The 24,039-nt window shown below is 42.1% G+C and overlaps 1 protein-coding gene and 1 long non-coding RNA gene across 6 annotated transcripts in view; one reads left to right on the top strand and one right to left on the bottom strand.

The window, feature by feature from the left end:
• Positions 1 to 24,039, top strand: part of NRG3 (neuregulin 3) — a 1,024,900-nt gene that overhangs the window by 186,982 nt on the left and 813,879 nt on the right. The gene's annotated exons all lie outside the window — the stretch shown is intronic.
• The window catches only part of LOC128349628 (uncharacterized), a 30,412-nt gene continuing 17,991 nt past the window's right edge, over positions 11,619 to 24,039 (bottom strand). Inside the window, exons 1-3 of one of the 3 annotated variants that reach the window (XR_008318891.1) lie at positions 21,045 to 21,364; positions 14,300 to 14,448; positions 11,619 to 12,203 (exon numbers count right to left, since the gene is read on the bottom strand). This is a non-coding gene — a long non-coding RNA (uncharacterized LOC128349628). Of the gene's footprint in view, positions 12,204 to 14,299; positions 14,449 to 20,961; positions 21,365 to 24,039 lie in introns of those variants that run through there. The other 2 variants (XR_008318889.1, XR_008318890.1) reach the window with 2 other exon arrangements.

A 24,039-nucleotide genomic window follows, 5' to 3' on the forward strand; every position in this document is an offset into this window, starting at 1 on the left:
TGGAATCTGTGTCCACTAATTGTTAATCACAATTTTGTATCCTTTAGGATTGTCATTATAGATGATTCTTTGGATAAAGAACATCAAATGATACACAGTTCTTCTGTTGTGCTCTAGGAACCTTGCTTACTTTTGTTCCCAGCTAAAGAAAAGCAGTGAAATGGCCAATTAGCAATGGGAAAACAACCGTAGCCAGTGTTTTATATTAGAGGCACATATTATACAAGAAATTATCCTCCTAAAACAGGAGGAACTGTAGGCATGCCTAGAACTGTAGGCATGCCATATCCAAAATTCTTTGTTAGCATCTCAGTGAAGAAGTTGTGGAGTGTGAGACATTGTATTTTAATTTAAGAATCAGTTAAGATCTGCTTTGACATCAAAAGCCTGATTGTGCTTCTGCAGTGCAACTGTGTCTTTAGGCCAGGGCCACAAAACTTCAACCCTCCAGTTGTTATTGAACTACAACTCCCATCACTCCCAGCTAACAGTCAGGGATGATGAGAGGTCCAGGCAACATCTGGAGGGCCAAAGTTGTGGAGCCCTACTTTAGACCATTCTTTAATTGGATAACAATCTGGGAAGCTGCTTTGATGACTTAGAGTATCTCTAAATGCACCTTTTCCATGACTGGCACCATTAATACACTCAATTTTACAGATAATCCAGATTATGTTGCTGGCAAACTGTGGCATTTCAGTATATGTTCTGTTCTCCTATCTTTTAAAAGATCTGTTTGGTTGTGACTGTTGTCATTTCCAACGCAGCTGCCACATCAGCCTTGCACTTGTAGAATGGCAAAGTGTGATTTACTTACCTGTCATGGAGAATAGTCTCGGATGCTGTTGGTAAAGCCCTATCTTCCATGTTACGTTCCCTGTATTTCTTGGTTGCACTTGCATTATTACCTGTTCTGCAATCATGGAGCCTTTCAAAAAGATTAAAATTCCAACAACAACAACAACAACAACAACAACAACAACAACAATAATAATAATAATAATAATAATAATTATTATTATTATTATTATTATTATTATTATTATTATTATTATTATTATTATTAAACTTCTATACCGCCCAAACTTTCATCTCTGGGCAGTTAACATAAAACAATTAAAATACATATAAAAAGTTAAAACAATGCAACAATTTAAAATCAGCCATAAAAATAAAAACAGACAATTTTAAAAAGCTGGGAAGGCTTGGGTGAAAAGATGGGTTTTCAGATGTTTTTTTAAAAAATTGTCAGAGATGGGGAGGATCATATCTCAGCAGGGAGTGCATTCCACAATCTCGGGGCAGCAACCAAGAAGGCCTGTCTCTGTGTAGCCACCAGACAAGTTGGCGGTAACTGGAGACAGACCTCCTCAGATGTCCTCAATGAGCGGTGTGGCTCATAGTGAAGAAGACGCTCTCTTAAATATTAGCTCTTTCTCAAAGAATTAGCTCTTTGAGAGAAGGACTAGGGATCTAGATTCAGTCTTCCTTCCTTTACAAGCAGCTGGTCAGCAGGACTTTAAATCTGCATTGGCAGCTTGCATTTTCCCATTACATATTCTTCCATTACTTTTCAGCACTGGCTTTTTCATAATCTTTAATAAGTTTCATTGAGTTTTGTACTTAATCACAAGTGCGCAAATAAAACTAATGGCCAACATGATGAGCAGGCTGATGCCAGCACCAAGGTACTACATCATAGCAAAGATCTTTCCTCATGCACACCATTTATCTCGTCAGACAAATGCTGTAAACGAGAGTAGGGGAGGCAAGGTTTCAAAGCATGTCACTGTAGGAGCGCGGCTTTCAGATGTGATCCCAGGAATGCTGTACATGATTATAGCATCCCCACATTCTATAACATCCTGAACAGGGCTTGTGCTATGTCAAATGCCATGTAGAACTATGGCGCCAAACCTTCTTCCAACTGATTGTGAAAGAGAAGTGCCTAAGAAGCACTAAAGGGCGCTAGGATCGAGGGGACCTGAATTGATGAATTACAGAAGACTGAGAGAAGTAAGGCAAAGGGTTCATACATTTTTTGTTTGTTTTTGCTGACTGTTTTCTTCTTTGACTTAAAAAAAAACTTTGTTTAAATATTTTGGCTTATTTTATGTATTGTTTTATATTGATGTTGGTAGCTGTTTTCTGGAGCTGTGAGCCAAAGAGTGGAGTATGCTTTTGAATAAATAAATAAGTATTGAAAGATATGGTCACTTTGTACACTTTGAAAAATAAGATATAATCTGGGGGGGGGGACCCTTCTCTCTTTGTTATAAATAACATATTTTTGAAGAAAGATACTAGGATAATATTTTGAAAAATAAAAAGTATTTGAATGTAAGCTGTAATGAAAGTATTTAAAAAATGTTATGAACATAAGAAAAGCCCTGCTGGATCAGGCCAGTGTCCATCCAGTCCAGCATTCCTCTTCATGCAGCAGCCAATCAGGTGCACACAGGAAGCTCAAAACTAACTCCAAATCTGCTAGGGAAGGTACCAAAATCTGCCAGGATGCCATCATGCTTCAAGGAGGCAGTGGTGAGGCCCTATTAAAAAAGCTTTCCCTTGATCCCTCTGACCTGAACAATTATATACCTGTTTCTAACCTCCCCTTTTTGTGCAAGGTGATAGAACGTGTGGTGATGTCACAACTGCAGAGGGTCTTGGATGATACGGATTATCTAGATCCCTTTCAGTCTGGCTTCCATCCTGGATACTGCCTTGGTCACCCTACTTGATGAACTACACTGGGAGCCTGACAGGGAGAGAGTGTCCCTGTTGATTCTGCTGGACCTCTCAGCAGCGTTCAATACCATCAACCATGGTATCCTTCTGGACTGCCTCTCGAATATGCGGATTGGAGGCACTGCTTTAGAGTGGCTTCGGTCCTTTCTTGAGGGGGAGCAATCCAGAAGGTGGTGTTGGGGGGCTACTACTTGATTTCTTGGCCATTGGGTTATAGGTTCCCACAGAGTTTGGTCTTGTCCCCCATGCTGTTCAACATCTGCATTAAACCTCTGGGAGAGATAATCTGGGGACTTGGACTGCATTGTCAGCAATATGCAGATAATACTCAGCTCTATCTTCCATTTTCACCTGATCCTAGGGAGGCAGCAGATGACCTGAATCGGGGCTTGGAGGCTGTGATGGGATGAGATTGAATCCAGACAAGAAGGAGGTGGTGTTAGTCAGTAGGAGAGCCAATTGGGATAAAGGGATCCAACTAGTTCTCGATGGGGTTGCACTCCTCTTGAAAAAACAAGTGCGCAGCTTGGGTGTACTGCTCGACCTAGTTCTGCTTTTGGAAGCTTAGGTGGAGGCAGTGGCCAGAGGTGCTTTTTCACGGCTTCAGCTAGTGCGTCAGCAGCACCCCTTTCTCGAGAAGGCAGATCTGACCACATTTGCCCACGCCCTAGTCATGTTGTGGCTGGATTCCTGTAACACGCTCTACGTGGGGCTGCCCTTGAAGAATATTCATAGAGTACAACTAGTGGAAAATGTGGCAGCTAGGATTGTATCTGGAGCTGCCCATTGGAATCATATTACACCCACTCTGAAAAATCTGCACTGGCTACCAATTTGTTTCTGGATCCAATTCAAGGTGCTGGTTTTGACCTTTAAAGCCCTTCACAGTTTGGGGGATATCTGAAGGGCCGCCTGCTGCCAAGGGTTTCTGCCCACTTGACCAGATCATCAGAGGGGGCTCTGTTTGGCGTGGCAATGGTGAGAGAGGCTTGATTGCCAAGCACATGGGACAGGGACATTTTTAGTCATTGCCCACAGGCTTTGGAATGCTCTCCCAGCTGGCAGCCGCTCCTCAGTCTCTTTGACAGTTTTTAGGGGGGGGAATAAAGACGTGGGTCTTCACTCAGGCTTTTAAATGGAAGTAGTGTTTTTACTGCTGCTGCTTTGTGTTTTATGTATCAGTGTTTTTATTAAAATTTTAAATAGAGATATTATTTTTATATTGATATTATCTGTACTTTTGTATTTTAATTATGCATTGTTATAATTATATTGAAAACCGCTTTGAGATTATTTAATGAAAAGCAGTATATAAATCGAATAAGTAACTGGGGGAAAGAGGAAAACTGCCTCCTCCCTTGGTGTTCCCTAGTCCTTGGTGTTCGGGGCATGCCACCTCTGATTCTGACGGAGGAATAGAGCTACCAAAGCTAGTAGCCATTGATAGCCCTATACTCCATGAATCTGTCAGATGCCCTTTTAAAATCATCTAGATTAATGGCCATCACCACATCCAGTGACAGTGAATTCCATAGCTTAAACATTGTGTAAAGAAGTGCTTCTTTTTGTCTATCCTGACTCTCCCAGCATTTAGTTTCAACAGATGACCCTGGCTGCTAATATTATATGTTACAATAGGATCTTCAATTTAAATAAATATTTAAAAGATCTTTTGAGCTGGATATGAATGAAAACAAAGTATTTCAAATGGGTGTGGGTTTTTTAACTGCCGCTTTGGGAGACCAGACTAGATGACATTCTAACTTTGAAAACTGTGCCTGTGATAGAAAGAAGCTTGTGTGAGATCAAAAGAAGTTCACAAAATATTTCCACAGGCACATGGGTTGTATGTGTGCAGGTTTTCCCTTCCAGTGACAAACTTTCACACCTCAAAGAATGCTGCTGTGGAGGATCCCCAAACCTCTGAAGCCAGCTTTTAGAGGGTGTATGAGGGGGGGAAACCCAATCCTTCCCCTCATGTTATGAGACTGTCATGGAAGTCACTGCAATGTGTCTCCTTCCCATGTAAGAAGCCCTGAGCCATGTATAAGGAGCTGAGTTGCTGCATCTCTTCCCCATACTAGTGTTGTATCATAAATGATGCTGTTGCTGTTTCATAAAGAGTTAGACCCATCTCTTTCACTGATGTGGAGATAGCAAAGAGCCTGGACACCATGTTGAGCTGAAACAGAAACTAACTTTTATTTTATCTTTCCAAACCTTCCCCTTCTCCCCACACAGTGCCCCCTAGTGGCCCTGAACCATATACAACTATTGCCACACTTGATGTATCCAACATGGCAATCAACATACTTAAACTACCATTTTGAAAGGGCGGTATATAAATCTAATAAATAATAAATAATAATAATATACCTCCATAGCTCCATCCATACTATCCAGCCCTATTTCTTCATTCCCTACATCTGGAGCATTGTGGAGTGCAGTATGTGTATATATATCACATTACTCCCCCCCTCCACTCTTGAAAGGCCCAAAGAAACATCTGCTACAAATGATAGTCTATAGAATAACAGTTAAATGGTTCATTACATTCGTCTCCCTGTTTTGGTACACTTTTAGCAGGTAGTTCAGTGAGGATGCAAAGCTGTGAACCCAGAGCTGAACTCTTGACAACCAAAGGTGAAAATTAAGCTATTCCTTTGACAGACACCCTTTGCTTGTAATTGGATTGTTGGTATTTCTCTGTACAATTACCTCATGTGCTTCAGTGCCTTAGATTTGAATGCCCTTGGAATGAGTAATACAATGTTGCTTCTCTTAACTCCATCTTCTTCTTTTTCAGCATCAATTATTGATGCTGACAGGACTTCCTATTTAAGGGGGGGGGCTTGGTTGTTTTTTTTAAAGGTATTGCTCAGTCAGGAAAAGCTGGAGCTCCTTTTCACTTTTAACGTAGTTCACTGAATCTCATATAATCTGCAAATTGGGGATGGGTATAGCAGGACAGGTTTCTTTTTTGTGTTGTGACCAACAGAATAAATTATTCCGCGAAGACTCCAGGGGAGGGGGAAACTTTGTAATGTAGCAACTGTCAACAATAGATGATACCATGGAGCACTTGCAGGAAAAGTTGCTAAGGAACATGAATCTGATACAGTAATTGGAAATGTGCTGGAAGATCCAGATAAATGTGTAGTGTATATACCATTCTTTTAAAAAATGTAAAAATTTGGCATGTCTTAGTGCATGCAGGAAATGCCCAAGCACCATTTATCTGGGCCTGATACAAATGTATAATACATGGCCTCCCCTCCCTCCCAGCGCCCCCCCTCGCCCCACAATTATCCTTTGTCTTTCCCCCCCTTTATTCTGGAAAACTGGAGGATTGATTGGTATCATTTTGCTTATTTGGGTTCTCTTTAAGCTCCTTATGTTTCTGGTTGTCCGGTTGTATTTATAGCCAGACATAGCACTATGACATGTTAATTATACATGAGTGCACTGACAAATGCCTTTTTGATGCTGCTTCCTGCCCGTGGGATCTAGTGTCAACTCTATGTACTATGGATCAGTCTTGCCTTTAACCACTTGTCCGGCTGCCATTGGTGACCTGGAACTTAAGCCTGGGTAAATGGTGTTGAAGGAGGTGATTATTTCTCCTTCTCCTTTTTCTTTTCTTTTTTGGTGTGTCTCTGTGAGCAGGAGCAGTTTCAGCAGTGATGCACTGATGATGTTCCTGGCAGCCAGCATGTGCCAGTCAATACCTTTTTGCTCTAGAATGCTCTAGGAAATGACTCTAGGGTTGTCTGCTGTGTTGCCTGCAGTGGTGTGGCAAAAACAAAAAAGGTAAAGGGGAAAATCTTTCCGTCCAGTGGAAGATAGGAAGCTGCCATATACTGAGTCAGACCATTGGTCTGTCTAGCTCAGTATTGTCTTCACAGACTGGCAGCAGCTTCTCCAATGTTGCAGGCAGGAATCTCTCTCAGCCCTGTCTTGGAGATGCTGCCAGGGAGGGAACTTGGAACCTTCTGCTTTTCCCAGAGCGGCTCCATCCCCTGAGGGGAATATCTTACAGTCCTCACACTTCTAGTCTCCCATTCATATGCAACCAAGGGAGACCCTGCTTATCTAAGGGGACAAGTCATGTTTGCTACCACAAGACCAGTTCTCCTTTCCTCTTCAGTGCACTTGAAGCAGGCAAAAACTTGCATGTAGATATGTTTTGGAGCTTAGTTACAGGCCAGATTCATTGACTGATGTATTGGGGGCCTGTAAATTCTATCCACAGCAATGGCTTTTGCTGCCCCCATGATTTCAATTCCTGATCATCATTATTATGATGATTCTTCTTCCCTACTCTTGCTGCCAGTTTGCTGCTACATTTTGATGGTTTTTCCTGCATTTACATAGGAAATGCCCTCAGCAAGGAAGTATTATATGAACTGTAATTTTTGAAAGAACTTATTTATTATAATTATTCTACTTTTCAACAACAAAAAACACCCCTCAAAGTGATTTACATACCAAAATGAACTAGAAAATGGTTCTCAGTCCCAAAGGGGCTCATTGGCTTTAAAACGAAACGCAAGGTAGGCACCAGCAACAGCCACTGGCAAGATGCTGTGCTGGGATGGAACAGGAACAGTTGCTCTCCCCCTGCTAAATATGAGAGCCACCACTTCAAATGGTCTCTCCTTACCTAGCTGTGTAAGCAGGCATACTCATCACGCTCTTCCTGTCTCCCTCTCAAACCACAACGCCTATAGTTTTAGTGCACCAGGGAATGCAGGAAAATCTCTCTTTCTGTCCAGGACTTGTAATTTGAGAGTCATAATGCCTATTGGCTGAAGGTGGAACTTCCTAGTTGCTCTACATCCTATTTTTCTTTTCTTCCCTGGAGCAGAATAGAAATTCTAGATGCCCATAGAAAACAATGGAGTAATCCAGGAGTTTAGTATAGACGTGTTTGGATAGCAACTTTCACAGACTAGAGTCAGGAGCCAGCCTTCTTCAACACTGGCCAAGGATTATGGCCAACCCCTGAGGTCTTGGTAGGAAAAGATGGCTGAGAGACTCTCCAAGCTGGGAATGGGGCTGCAGTTCAGTGGTCGAGCTCTGTGGTGTTTAGAAATGCAGTTCATGGTTTTGTTGAAGTTATATCTAGTTTGTGTATGAGGCTAATCCAGGCCAGGTTTTGCAAGTGATCCAGTGTGAAAACCTAGGCCTCTGAAGCCTGGCTTTGTGTGAGTCTGAATAAAGCTATTTTCTTCTATCTATTCGCAGTACTTTCTTCAGACACCAGGAAAGAGCTTGATATCTCACACTACTGCCAAAGTAAACTTTCCCCAAATCCTTGTGGAGGTTTACCTTGGCAGTGGCCATACTTCAGAGCTCTATACGGCAACTGTGGTGGTAGCCACTATCATCTTCCTCCATCTATAATGGAGTGCCTCTGCCAGTACATCCAATGATGCAGTGGCAAAGGTACTGCATGATTCGGGGTGGGGGGAGAGACGGTGACTACCAGTTTGGCTGCCCTGTCCTCCCCTGCCATCAACGAAGCCTACAAAGGTACTTGGCCAGGGGGGCCCTGAACCTGGAGCTGTTGCTGGTTTCCCGCTCCCACAAAGTTCAAGACTCAGGGGTGTGTGGGTGTTTAAATGTTTAAAATATTGTTTTGCAAATGTCAATACCATACAATCCATTACAATATCTATATATGACATATTGGAGGGGCTGTGGCTGAGAGATTGGCTGATTATAGCCTGGCTTAATTCACTGCTAATATTGAACGTTAGAGGTGGGACTGAGTCTGGTTTGGATTTCCAGGCAAAGATCATCCATAAAAAACACCTGCTGCAGAGGTGAATCTATTTAATTTGCCACCTCAAGCCTTTTCTATGCCCAGATCCAGCATTCAGCTGCTTGCATCAGATAGGGTGCACTTCTAAAAATGTCAAATCTTAGCTGCTCAAAAATTCTGGATTGCTCAGTTGTTTTCTGTGGGCAGCTCTCACTTCAGCCCTGGGGGTAGTGGAAGAAAAAGCCCCCCCCCCCCAAAAAAAACTGTACAAAGTGAGGCCTGGTGTGAGTGTAGCTCCCACAAAGCTATGGTTCTAGAGGACCAACCTGGGTAAGTAGTTCAGCAGGTTGCTTATTCTGTGCTAACAATACTCCTGATTGGCTCCAGCAAATCTTCCAAGATCTACAAAACACCATATAATTATATAGATAGAGAAGGACGGTGATGGTATAAACACCCTCCGGCATGTTCTACAATTTAGCTTCATTTTTAGCCTACTTTCCAGTAGGCTTACGAGATCACCTGACTTTCTGTGTGTCTGTCCGTGTGTCCCACCCCCATCAACTTTACAACGCCTGGACCAATATGAGCCAAATCAGGTACAGCTGTAGGGATACCTCAATGATGCAGTTTGTGATGATGCCATCCACCCCAATCCAAGATGGTGTTCACGTGAACGTCTGAGGTGCAAGACAGCTAATTTGTAGACTGTCTAACCCATTTGAACCAAATTGAGTTCAGTTACAGTGAGTGACTCACAGGGACACCTCAATGGCATAGTTTGTGATGATGTCATCTACCCCGATCCAAGATGGCGGACGCGCGAATATTTGAGGTGCAAGTGGGCTAACTTGTGGACTATCTAACTGATTTGAACCAAATTAGGTACAGCTTTAGTGAGTGACACACAGGGAAGCTTGTGATGATGTCATCCACACTGATTCAAGATGGCAGACATGTAAACTTTGGAGACACAAGTAGGCTAACTTGTGAACTGCTTAACTGAACCAAATTTGCTATAGCTGTAGGGACACATAGGGAGACCCCCAACGGTGAAGATTGTGATGATGTCATCCACCCCAATTCAAGATGACGGACACATAAACTTTTGAGGTGCAAGTGCACTAACCTGTGGACAGTAACTGATTTGAACCAAATTTGCTACAGCTGTATGGACACATAGGGATGCCTCGATGGTGTAGTTTGCGATTATGTCATCCACCTGATCCAAGATGGCGGATGCATGAACATTTGAGGTGCAAGAGATCTAACTTGTGGACCTCGATTTGAACCAAATTTAGTCTAGTTGTAGGGGCAGTGAAAGGAAAGTAGGCTGATTAGTTCTTACTAGAACAATTGGTTTAACTCATGGTAATGGTCTTGAAGCCCAGACTGGGCCTCTCTGGATTCCTAGGCCTGATAAAGAGTATGTTGTCTTTCATTCACTCTATGCTTAGGCCCTACAAAACATGGTGCACTTTCAGATGTGTAGCTTCATTAGTCTTCATTAGCAACAAAAACAACAAAGCGTCCTGTAGCACAGTGGCTTACGGAGGGCATGGGCAGTCCATGTTCTCACGGGCAGCCCTTCCATGGAGGCGGGGGCACACTCCCAACTCAGGTGGCCTCCCCCAGTGGTGATGATGGTGGGAACACAGCAGCATCCTCTCTGCCTCCAGCGCAGGTGGAGGTGTGCTCCTACTGCTTGCACTCCATCTGGTTCTCCCTCATTGAGCCCCTGGTGGCGCAGTGGTAAAACTGCCGCCCTGTAACCAGAAAGTTACAAGTTCGATCCTGACCAGGGGCTCAAGGTTGACTCAGCCTTCCATCCTTCCGAGGTCGGTAAAATGAGTACCCAGAATGTTGGGGGCAATATGCTAAATCATTGTAAACCGCTTAGAGAGCTCCGGCTATAGAGCGGTATATAAATGTAAGTGCTAAGTGCTATTGCTATTCCAAATCTCCTCACAGTCAGAACCCTGAGCAGCTGGGAAGCAGCAGTGGGATGCAGGAACACTGTGCACTGCAGGGGATGGGCAGCATGCCATGCTGTGGGGAGAAGCATGGTGGTGTGCAGCAGCAGAAATAGCTAGCGAGCTGGCCAGTGGGGGAGGGGAGGGGAGCGAGGCAGCCTCTGAGGTAGGGCAGTGCATGTTCTTTGGATGTGTCTGCCCAGTTATTGCTCTGCACCTGCTGTAGTATCTAAAAGGCTGCTAAATTGATGGTGGGCCAAGTTTTCATTGGCCAGAACCCACTTAATCAGTTACATCAAAAAAACAGACTGTGGCATGAGGTCACAATTCAAGGCAGGAGTTTCTCCATCTCTTCCTTCAGCCAATTCTGGTCTCTGTAGTGCCATTCAAACCTGCTTGCTCAACTGGCATTTTGAAATGGTTCTATGCTTTCCATCCTTGAAGCTCTGTATGTTTGCAAAAGCAGAAGCAAAGGCTTATATATAGTCTTCCGTTGCATGTAATATCTGAAGGGGAGGAGATCAGCTCTTATCGGAAATCTGCATTTATTTATGTCATTAAACTTGCTATCTTAAATCAAAACTGAGAATGCACCCAAGTGAGGAATACAATAACCTTTGCAGTGTAGGGTGTTGAAATCCAGCTGTTGTGTTAACCTACTTTGTATATGTGTATGCGTGTCTGAATGTTGGATTTTGTTGATGCAAGTGCATTTTACTTTAAAACCTGCTCACTGTTATTTTTCATTCTTTTATACTTTGCCGCTCTGCAATTTGTGCATAATACGTTTCCCCCGTGCTGAGCTGTATATGTGGCTTATGATTTATGACATGAGTTGGACTCTGCTGCGTGACTTATTAGTATCAAATCCCTGACTGGGTTGCGCTATTATAACTCATCCTCAAACTGAGTACAGAAGGGGGACACTCATCGCCATCTTCAACAGAGATATATTTCTGGCATCAAACTCGATGGGGTTTTTTTCTTTTATTGTGTCAAGTTCTCAGGGAAAGCAGCTGTATATTTCCAAAATGGCCTGGATGAATGCCACTGAAGTGATTTCCTACCTGTGCAAATATCTTTCAGGAAATATACACACTGAGTTTGAAAAAGCCCCTTCACCAGCCAGAAAACCACACAAAAATTCTATTTAATAAGAAATAACATGTTCACAGTTAACCATATTTACTTTTTAAAAGAAATCTGTATAAATGGGTAGGTGCTAGTGACAACAAAGTCTTAATATAGATTTAAACTGAAGTTCTCTATACATGAGGCTGTACATAGAATTGCTGCAATACTGACCTTCCCTTCTTTCAAGAGTAATAGAACTTCTTTCAACTAGGATTATTAATAATCTGCATGTGGAATCAGCATATCTCCAAGTCCCGACTCTCACATGAGACTATTGGCACGACCTCTTACTTCTTAGAGCATCTTTGATTATTCTGACAATGCATTTGTCAGAATTAATACGTGCTTTCTGTCTGTGCTAATTCTTTCTCACCATCATCATTGGCTGAAAGCTAGACCATGCCATCCCACAGAAATGAAAATATTTTGTGTGATCTCTGAATCTCTACTACTTCAGTAGTCGTCATCCTTTTCAGACCTTGCACCCACCTGCAACTTGCATCCTGCATGCTTTTTAACCATGTATGTTGATCTTCTCTCTGCCTTTCTCTTTTCTCTCTCCTGCCCATTTTTCTTCTTTTCTTAAAAAAACAAAAAAATTAAAAATAAAATGAAGGTGGTGCAACCCATTCTTGACTTATCAGTTGAAGACCAGTGTACTAGCCTCTTTAAGCCCTTGCTTTGAGTTGCTGGATGTACAGCTGACTGAATGAATTTTGTCCCTTTCAACATAAATAGTTTATGGACTTCCCTTTTCTTGGGATTTAAACTATGCAGCTTCAAGGCAGACCTACAGCCTTCCAAGCCATCACATTTTCTCAGGTTTTTTTTAATACATAACCCCATACTTTATTAAAAAGCAGATCCACACATCAGAATCCATCCCACTCAAGTGTTTGCTTTCTTTCCCAAATTTTCAAATGTCCTCAACCTGGTGGGCTGATGGCTGGTTGCATAAGCTTGCCTAGTCATTCACAAACCCAGTAGTATCTTAGGAATTTGTGTCATGTTTTAAATCTCCAAAAGAATGAAGAGGGAGTGGATGATTGGGCAAACTATTTTGTGTTATGCTCTCTTTGTAGTAAACATGATGGGATAGTCTCATTGACACGTATAACAAAGTATTTCTCCATCCCACAATTATTCACTTAACACCCTGGGAACCTCTTAGTCTGAAATAAACAGTGCCTCACACCTGAGTAGTTTAATCTAAATACCAACACAAATCTTGTGCATAAAAAACAGGACAAATCTAGGTGCTGCATCTAGAGATGAACTGAACAAAACAACTGAATTGGATGGGAGAGTCATCCCCGCTAATTATTTTCATAGGATACACATTTATCTCTGTGGGTCTGGTGTAGAAGCAAAGGCTTGACCAGATAGAAAATGATATCGCTGAGAAATTGTTCTCTTTTTTTCAGGAGTGAAAGCATTAATCTGGGCAGTTAAGGTTGTTATTAATTGTGGATTGCTAAAAATAATGCATTGGAAGACTCCACTGGAAAAGCAATCTAATACACACTATACATGTCTGTTGTTTCTGACATTAATTTGTTACCTTTGTTATGTGTTCCCAAAATATCGCTTATATGTCAATAATGATATTTAATTTACCCCAATAACTGATGTTAAAAGCAAAACAGTTAACTAGCTAAAAAAAACCAAAAAACACCCTTTGATTAGTAGCTATCTTTCGGGGGGGGGCAGCAGTGCACAGATTCCAACATCATCCTCTAAATAGTAATGTGTTCCAAATTGACAACACAGATTATCAGTCAACAGTAGCTGTCTGTACTGTATTCTGTAGTTGAGGTTGCAAAGGGTCAAATGAAAGCTCTGATACCTGGTGCTATAGAACTGTTGAAGTTAATCAGATATGGACCTGATCTCTTCCTGTGTGGGAGACTACTGTGAGCCTCATGTAAACTGCTCTAATGGAGGAACAAGATATAATAAATAAACAATAGCAAAGGGTTTGCATGTCTTAAAACAATTTGGTTCATTTGTAATGTAGAGGTGCAGCAGAAAACCAGGATTTCCTCATATTTAGCTCCCCTAACAGATTAGCTCAGATTACCTAAATCATCATGTATTTTAAGCAAAGAAAGGCATCAAGGCAGTGCAGTACCAGAAGTGCTAGGCTTTCCAGCATCACCATCATGAAGCAATTCTCATTTCTCTAATTGTTAGAGTTAACTGGCGGTTAAATATCATCCACAATTGCTTTGCAATAAACCACATTAGAATTTAATGTGTAACCATAATCAAAATGTCAAGCTAACAAAGCTGGTGATAAGGAGAGCTTCCAAAGGAATGATCTCCCAATGTTTACTTTCTCCCCAATAAATATTTTTGAGTGCTTCCCTTTAGGCATCTGCAGTGGGATAACGTTTTTTACTACTGTACTAGGTAACAAACAGCGCTGGAAACAAATCATTGGTTAGATTTTTAAGAAAGTGAGAATCAAATATCTCTGTAAAAAGATTGTTTATACAAATATAAGGAACCTATCTTCTTCACTTCAAAAGACCATGTAATGGAAGTATCAATTTCTTTTTGTTTTTTATATGGCAACTATAACCCAGAATTCTCAGTCAATACATTAATATCATCAGATTTATGTAAGAGTTCTCCCCGCTGTGAGTATGCGTAACCTCCGGGGAGACATACTTACTCAAGTCCAATAAATCGGAGCTTTGCAGCAGCACATCCCCTTCCAGAACTGCAACCTATTTCGAGTAGCGAAAGGACTTTGCAGGTTCTCGGTTTCATTCATGGACAAGAATTTGTTGATCCTGTGTTGTTTGGATGCTTTTCCCTTTCCTGGGGAGTGAGATTTTGGACTAGGTCATCTTCATTTTTTATTAGCCATTAGTTCCTCTTAAAACCAATCTCCCGCCAGAACTCCAAAGAATTACAGTCCAGCTGTAATTTTAAACTTTAAAACAACCACCAATTGAGCCCTCACATCTACAGTACCTTAAACAGTATAAATCAATAATCCAGGCCGAAAAATGGAGGTGAGAAGAAGGGAAAAAAGCTAAACTGGTAAAACTTGAAAAGAGAGCTCATGAAGAAGGCTGCCCTCTCACTGCCATCTTGGTCCTGCCCCTCGAATTCTCAGTCTAGCATGGGGGAAAGGCATAGTGATCTGCCCTGAACCACTGTTCTCAGTAAATACAAATGGAAAGAGCCACCATAGCTGTGATTCTTAAGATAGAGAAGAAACTACTAACTGCCAATTGTCATGAATGCCTTTTGGTTTCCTGCTATTATTGTGAATTATAGTCTGGAGGAGCCAAGCATCCTTTTTTAAACATGGTTTTCATGCATAGCATGCAATTAGCTAGTTTCTTCTCAGACAGAGGCCAATCTCTGCAACATGGGCCTGAGAAGAATTTCATACTGTAATTGCGGGGCAAGATTCACAAAAACTTGATGGTGCTGCTTGTGATTAAACAAGCAGCACAATCTTTATACACATTGTGCTTGTGTATAAACAATCTGAGGTAGGCTTTTTCTATGAGGAGACAGAAAGGGAATCCGCAAGCTACAGATCATATGGAGAAAGTGGTTCTGGAATCCAAGTTCCCTGCCCGGCATCTCCAAGACAGGGCCGAGAGAAACTCCTGCCTGCAACCTTGAAGCCCGCTGCCAGTCTGCGTAGACAGTACTGAGCGAGATGGACCAAGGGTCTGACTCGGTAAAAGGCAGCTTTCTATGTTCTCATCCTATTAGGCAATTCAGTATATAAACAGAGTCATTGCAATTTGTTAGCCAACAGGTTTCATCTTCAATTTGAATAGTATGTGAAGGGCTTTCTGTAGTGCAACATTTGAGAACTTCTTTTGTATTCCTAAGTAAGATCAAAGAGCAGCATTGTTTTCAAAATAAAGTTGGATTGAATAATGAAGGATATTACATTTGCCTGAATTGAGAGCTAGACATTTGCTTCCCTGTCCCCTCCCTTTCCACTGAAAAATAACTGCGAAAACCAATATTTGGGCTAAAGAACTGTGTTTTTCTTAGCAAGCTCATTGGATAAACACTATTTGATCCTTGGAGTCATCCATTAAGGATGGAATGGAATTTTATTTGTTTATTTATTGTTACATTTCTATACCGCCTTTCATTAAAACAATCTCAAAGATATTCACACAAAAGTTTAAACCAGACTACAAAAATTACACAACTAAAATATCAGCTAGAACAGGATTTCTTAACCTTGGGCCCCCAGATGTTGTTGGACTACAACTCCCAGAATCCCCAGACATGGCCTTTGTGGCTGGAGATTCTGGGAGTTGTAGTCCAACAACATCTGGGGGCCCAAGGTTAAGAAACCCTGAGCTAGAATATAAAAATATAGATCTGATTAAAAAACAATTGCAATTTAACCATACAAGATACAAAGCAGCAGCAATAGGAACAATAATATAAAAGCCTCAGCAAAGAGCCAAGATTTCACATGCTTTCTAAAAACTGTGATGGAGACTGAGGAGCGGATGACAATTGAGAGAGCATTCCAGATTCTGGGGGCAACAACTGAGAAGGCCCTGTCCCATATGCACGACAGCCAAGCCTTCCTCATTGTCAGCACCTGGAACAGAGCTCCTTCAGATGAACTCATCAAACGGGCAGCAACCTTTGAGAGCAGGTGGTATCTCAGGTGAGGGGGTTGAGCATGTGCACTACTGCAGTGAGGCCCTACACCAGGGAGTAAGCTGTGCACTGGAGGGGTGAACACAGACCCCTTCAGTGCTAGTTGTCCTACTCCCCAAGTCTGAGGCACATGAGCCCCAGAAGGACACCCACAGACCAATTCAGACATCACACCAAGTCACAGTTATGCTTGGTTCTGTGTGATGTCCCCAAATCTCAGGAGCACATGCACTGTCATTCCCTGCCCGTGTGAGCATCTAGGTTAGAACAAAACAAGGATCAGCCATGACTTCCGAACTTAACAATCTTGGTTTATTCTAACTTACTTGCTTAAAATAAATCACATTCTGTAACCAAGGTTTGAAGTGAGTTAGAGATTGTGGTTTATTTTGTATAAGTAGTTTAGGATAAACCAAGATTGCTTGCTTTGGATGTCATGATTGGTCTTGGTTTCAATCTAGCCTAAATCAGAAGTAGACACTAATGCAGACAGGGCAGGAGGGAATGCATGTCACGACTACTATGACAACGATGAATATTTATATATTGCTTTGTAGCAAATGTTCTCAAAGCAGGTTTCACAGAAAAATAAACAAAACATAAAGAAGATGGCTCCCTATCCCCAAAGGGTTCACAAACTAAAAAGAAAAATAAGATGTACACCAGCAACAGTCATGGGAAGGATCCTGTGCTGAGATTGGATAGGGGCAGTTGCTTTTCCCCTGCTAAATTATAAACCTGATTCCATGCAATGTCCCTATGCTTCATCCTTGCATAGCTTAGGGACATTGCATGTGGCCAGACTTAATGAAGATTCCACGTGATGTCTGCATTTGGGAACATTAAGAAGTAGCTTTGATTGATTGATTGATTGATTGATTGATTGATTGATTAAGTGTTGTCATGTCAGTGTCGACTCTTAGCGACCACATAGATCGATTCTCTCCAGGATGATCTGTCTTCAGCTTGGCCTTTAAGGTCTCTCAGTGCTGCATTCATTGATGTCGTAATTGAGTCCATCCACCTTGCTGCTGGTCGTCCTCTTCTCTTTTCTTCAACTTTTTCCAGCATTATGGACTTCTCAAGGGAGCTGGGCTTTTGCATAATATGTCCAAAGTATGATAGTTTGAGCCTGGTCATTTGTGCCTTGAGTGAAAATTCTGGATTGATTTGTTCCATGATCCATATGTTTTCTTGGCTGTCCATGGTATCTTCAAAAGTCTTCCCCAGCACCAAAGTTAAAAAACATCAATACTTTTTCTGTCTTGCTTCTTCAAAGTCCAGCTTTTGCATCCATAGAGTGTCATGGGGAAAACCATTGTCTGAACGAATCTAATCTTTGTAAGCATAGACATGTCACAGTATCTAAATATCCTTTCCAAGGCCTTCATTGCAACCCTACCAAGTGCTAGTCTGCAGCGTATTTCTTGACTGCTGGATCCTTTACTGTAGCTTACATAAACCCTAACATGTATCAGCCATTTTGGGTACTATATTTCACTGGGTATCCAGAATATTGCATGCTAGGTAAATGGAAAATGGACCTAAATGAGGAAAAATCCCTTCATCAGCTCCATTTAGAACTACTTTCTTGATGGGAGTAACTTCTCATTTACACCTATGTAGAAATGGGAGGAAAATCTGTCTAATTGGTTGACATTTTAAAAAGATTATTGAGGCCTATTCAAGGAAGGGAGAATCTTCAATTATCTTGTACTTTCTCAGTCTGTCATTCTCCACACCATATCCTTCCATTAACAGAGGACTGTTCCTCCACATTCTGTATCTACTGGCAGATAAGTTGGAAGCATTATTTTAGCTCCCTCTTAAACAGGATTTACGTTCCTTTCTGCTTCGAAGCAGATCTAAACCACATTATCAGCATGTTGCTTTTGTGATATTAGCACTTTAAAAAAGGTCTTTATAGCTTTGCTGTAGCCAGCCAAAGGCAGAGATAACATTAAGGTGCTTCCAGTATGGATGTAATTTTTTAAAATTTTTGCTAAGTAGTCAATAAATAATGATGATACAGCTGTCAGGTGATGGGGACTGAATTACACAGGTGTATTAGCACACTTCTTTTATTACCTGAGATCTGAGTTCACGATCTAGCACAACAAATATGAAAATATCCCATCTTTGGTGCTGTGGGAAGGGGAGGGGTGATTTTTGTCCATGTGGTATATAAAATGAAAATTTGGGGACAACTGTGAGAAATACAATTTATAAGATCTTTTCCATTGACATTTCATACTTATGGCGAAATATGAGTGGAGAAGGAAGACTGCAGTCTAGCTGAGCAACATTAAACGTTTTGCTAATTGCTCATTTTTGCAAAGTCTGCTCCACTAATGATTCACACCAGGCTTTTTCTATACATTACTGTGCAGCAGTTCTCTTTAAGTAGGTTAGCACTTTTTATTTTGGCCCTGCTCCTGTGCCTTTGGCAGGTGAAGCTTTTCTCTCTTCTCCGCCTCAGTTCATTATATCTATGTGAGTGTCCAAACAGGCCACCAGTCCTCCCTCACTGCCCCCACTTTACACTGGCACATTTTAGGGAAGCAAGGACCAAAGGTTAGGGGGGTTGCTTGGTCACAGATTGCTAATGCTAGGCAAGCCCATTATAAGCAAGGATTGGACTTCAGAGGGGATTTGGACTTGACTTGTAATGTCCTTGAGGGAAATCTGAGAGGAAATCAATTTCCAACTATGCCCAGTTTTGAACTTCAGTGCTGTCACTAATATGAACCCAGGAGTCTTTCTGTACTTGCCAGTAGTGTAAAGTAAAATGTGCCATCGAGTCAGTGTCGACTCCTGGAGCCCACAGAGCCCTGTGGCTGTCTTTGGTAGAATACAGGAGGAGTTTACCATTGCCTCCTCCTGTGTAGTGTGAGATGATGCCTTGCAGCATCTTCCTATATCGCTGCTGCCTGATATAGGTGTTTCCCATAGTCTGGGAAACATACCAGCGGAGATTCAAACCAGCAACCTCTGGCTCGCTAGGCAAGTCATTTCTCCACTGCGCCATTAGGTGGCTCACTTGCCAGTAAAGGTACCTCATTTTCATATCTAGGTTTGCTTTTGAGGACTCTGTCCATACAGGAAATACAGCTCCTTCCTCGTGTAAACAGTTGTGCATATTGCAAAGTTGCTCATGCAGTCATCAATTCTTTACTGTGACAAAGCAGCTTTCTGAGGAAGAAAGCTATTATTGCTTTTAAAATATATTCTAAGTTTTTATTTTGTTTCCATTTGCCTTTAAGTTGGCTTTCTGCTTTCAATATTTGGTTCTATGCATGAGTTACTTGTAGGCATTAGCAACAAAATGAACAAAGTCATCTAAGGCACTTCTTGCTGGAAATTGTGTGTGTGGGGGTGGGGTGGGGAGATAGTGTGACTGATTCCCATTTATTAAGGAAGGAGATCAAGCAACACCTTTCTCCTCCAGTCATTGCCAGAGTTGGTTACTATGGCAACCCTCTGAGGAGTGACCTCCTTTACTGCTAAAACAAACTAGGGGTGTGTGTGTGTGTGTTTAAATATTATATCATTTTCTTTAAGATAATCAGGCTACAAATAGATTTAGGATATTATCAATCTGTCTTTTTCATTTTAAAGAGGTTAAAGATTCAGTTGTGCTCTGTAAGGTTTAAATACAACAATGCAACATCTATGAGGAAAGCGGGGGTATGAGGGCAAGATTCTGATATTTCATATCTATGCAGTATTTAATGATACTTGTTAGGAATGGCTTTATAAAAGGAAGCTGGAGATATCCTTTTGAATAATTCACTTTGTAATAGAAAACATCAGGCATCTTCAAATAGCTGGAATTTTTTCATCCACTGGCATAATTTCAGTAGAGGGTGTTGGAGAAATTCTTAGTGTACAGCTTATATATGAGTTTTTGAAGTGCTTCAGCATATCTCTTTCTCCAGTGGGCCAGTGGTTCTGGTCAGATGTCTTGTCTTGAGGTATAATTATCTTGAACTTTCTCAGTCTAAATGTGTGAGCATCTTGCTGTCAGCACTGGGCCCTTTTCACATTCCTGCAGTGTAGCGGCTGACCCAGTTCTGAACTGAGCTGAGGGGAGTTCACCTATCACTAATTGAGCATATTATGTACTTCAGAAGATTTCAGGGACACAGCAAGACAAAGCCAAAATAATGATGACCTCACCAAGGTGGTAAAACCTGTGTCTGGGCTGTACAATTTCATACTGCAGGGCGTTTTTCTCACAGGGCTTTTAGCTTGCATCTCCTCTGGAATAGAGGGTGCATGTTCACATATCAGCCAGATTTACCCTGAAGTCCCTGAGAGCTCTCGGGGAGTGCTTCACACACAATTCGGGTTTTTCATTGCACGATAGAGTGTAGCCCAATTTATATCCAGGGTTTTAAAAAATCCACTTTTTGCATCATTTTGGGGGGGGCAACTTCGAACTCTCAGTAAACTCATGGTGAAACCTGCTGTGTGAAAAACATCCAGGCAGAGGTTCGCATTACTGAAAGTTCCTCCATAGAATTTAGAAACCTAGCATGACAGGGAGTAGGGATGAGCCCGGACTGTTCCGGAGGCCATTCTAAAGGGGCGGACCGCTCCGGACATGGGCGGTTCGGGGTTCGGGTGATTCGGGGGGGGGTTGTTCCTTTAAGAGTGGAGGGAGGGCTTACTTACCCCTCCCACCGCTTCTCCGTCCGGCGCCCGTAGTTCTTTTAATAATTGGGGCAGCAGGATACCTCCCTGCCACCCCTTCTTACATTTTGCTGCTGCAGCTGCTGTTGGCTACACTCTCCAAAGCTTCAATAACCCTGTAGAGCACGCGCACATCGCGCGCTTCACATATCCGTAACGTGCGCACGCACATCACAGAGACGTGCATGGCAGCTCTCTCTCTGCCCGTGCACGGCAGCTCTCGCAAGAGTTTGTAGACAACTGCCGAGAGATGGAGAGGAATGCCAGAAAGCAGTGGTTGGCTGGTTGAGAGAAAGAGGTGGCGGTGACAGTTGGCAAGGGAAATAAGGTGGGGGAGGGCGGGTGGGGGGAAACGGGTGGCGTGAGCTGCCGCTGCTGAGTGCCCAGAGAGTGCCCAGCTGTCGCTCCTGCCGAGTGCTGCTGCCAAGTACAGCCCAGCCACAGTCATCATCCTTGCAAGGAGACTGGCCAAGCAGGTGGTGGAGAGGGTGACACAGCCTCCCTCTCTGGGCCCACCTGCTGGCTAAATGGCAGGTTGGGCCACATTGGGGCCAAATCAGACCTCTTTGCACCTGTGCAGAGAGGCGAGGAGACTGGCCGAGCAAGTGATGGAGAGGGCGGCTAAGCCTACTTCTCCGGCCACACCCACTGGCCAAATAGCAGGTCATGCCACACGAGGGCCCTATCAGACCTCTCTGAACCTCCACTGAGGCCTGATTTGGCCTGATTTGGCCTCAGTGAGGCCCAACCTGTCATTTGGCCGGCAGGCGGGTCAGGAGAAGGAGGCTGCGCTGCCCTCTTCGCCACTTGAATGGGTATGGGGAGGGGGAGAATATAAGGGAAACAGAGTGGGCTGTGTGTAATGGAGCACAGGGGGAGCTGAGAAAAAGACTGCGCAGGGGCCCCCTAAGAATGGTTAGAGAATTACAGTGTGAGGGGAGCACAAATGGAGCTCAGCAAGCCCTGCTCCCTCCGTACAATCTTCCTGCCAAGGAAAGTCTTCAATCTAACTGTCATTTTCAACCGCCAACCATCGTTCACACTAACTCTGAGGGAAAGGGGCATCTTTCCTTATTTCCCCCACAAACAGAACATTACTCAACCCACTACTAAGTAAGTGCTTACACACAAATAGACTGTGGTGGAGAGGAATAACAGCAATAAGGTACAAGCATGCAGATGCTCTGCGAGGGTTCAGCTAGTATGAAATAACACAAGGAAGAAAAGCACACTGAAGTTATGGTTGACATGACAGTTTTAACTGAACTATAGGAAGGGGGTGATATGTAATTATCTTGTTAAAATAAAAGTTTAATTCCAAAAACTGAATTATTGGGACTAGTAGAGATCATGTGACTTTCTTAGACGTGCCTTTACAGGATTTGTGAGGTTTCTGTCATACTTAATTATTGCTGCTTTTTCTCTAGCTGAGAGTAGTGGGCAGAAGGTTCCCTCTACAAGTTACCTCAGTTATACAAGTGGTTTGAATCAATTTGTCCAAAGTCATATGACTCTACACCTGTTAAATATGAATTCTTACAAGCCCTATTCAGACATTATGCTGTATGAGTGTACAGATGTCTGTATACTCATACACCTCTTTGTGTGAATGACTGTACCTTTGTTCATTTAAAAAGTAAATCTGGATACAGGCCCTTCAAATGCATGACACAGATAGGAAATGTATTTCTGTTCAGCATAATATGTGAATGATAGTACCAGTGTACACTGTACATTTGTATGAGTGTTGAACATAACTTGTGAATGGACCTACAGTCTTCATCAGCAATTTAAATGTGGTTGAAATGAAAAGCCTACAGGTTTAAACAGCAACTACTATGGATAGGATAGTAGCCTAGATCAAAGTTGCACATTTCTCACTGAATTTAAGCCTACAATAGATTCTAAACCTGGAACCTGAGAGAGAGCTGGCAAGGACAAGGTTTTTCTTTCCTACTGCAGCACTCTAACTACTAGTATATTAGTTGCAACTAGTACTTAGTTTTAAAGAAGTAAACTTCAGGGTAGTTTGCCAAATCAGCAAAGCAGAGGGAACAGCAAGGGGCTAGAGCAGATGATTTGGCAGAGTTTGCCTCATAAAAATCTTCTGGCTTGTTTTGTAGTATGAGGTTCAAGGGAATTCAGCATATCTCTCCTCGCTGTATTCAGCTGTGACTCGTTCCCAGAACCTTCCCTCATCTCCAACTTGGCAATGCTCACTGCATTTCCAGCTTGTTAGAGTTTTACTGACTGGACCATAGTTTCACCCTTTTGGACAGCTCCCGGGAGATTTAAAGCTAGAAGAAATTTGTGTACTCCATGTATGTATTGTTTCTCATATGTTCTGTGAGATTTTTTGAATGAGAAAGTATTTTTTAAAATTGGGCTTTTTGCACATGTTCAGTGGCACTTTGTTCTTTTCTTTTTTCCCCTTCATTTAAAAAGCTGTTTCCTGTCAGAAGAGAAGGGCACTCTCACATGCATGCTCTCCTTAGGTCTAAAAAAATATGTCCAGAGGGACTTAAGCTTCAGTGCCAGAATGTTTGAAAACCAAAGATAGCAGCCCCAAGCCACTACTTATTTAGCCCATTGAGTTAGTTCACTATTGTATTGTTATGCTAAACTGACTCCAATGTGTTGTTTCTAGCTAAGTGAGGGGCTAGAGAGCAAAGCAGATAGAAGATTGTGGCTTTAAAAAACAGATGAAAGATCCTTTATTTTCTCAATTGTAAAGAAAGTTTGCAGTAGTTGTGTTTAAGCACCCATTTTACACTTGAAAAATGAAACCCAGGTATAATCTTTTTGGTTTGTTTGTATATGAATAAATTTAACAAGTGATTATCTGAAATGGCATATTGATTTGCTTGGTGAAAAAGGTTTACAGCTTTCCCAATACAATGTAGGAGATAATTGCTTGGGTTGGAAACATGTTTACTCCATATAATCATCTCTTCTTCCAAGCTAGCATCCTGAAAAAAGGCCTACATTTTACTTTGGGTTTTCATCCCAGCATATGTAATAGGTGTGATGGATCCATTCCTTGATTCTCCAAACCAGTAT

Source organism: Hemicordylus capensis, chromosome 3 (genome assembly GCF_027244095.1).
Source record: "Hemicordylus capensis ecotype Gifberg chromosome 3, rHemCap1.1.pri, whole genome shotgun sequence".
NCBI lineage: Eukaryota > Metazoa > Chordata > Lepidosauria > Squamata > Cordylidae > Hemicordylus > Hemicordylus capensis.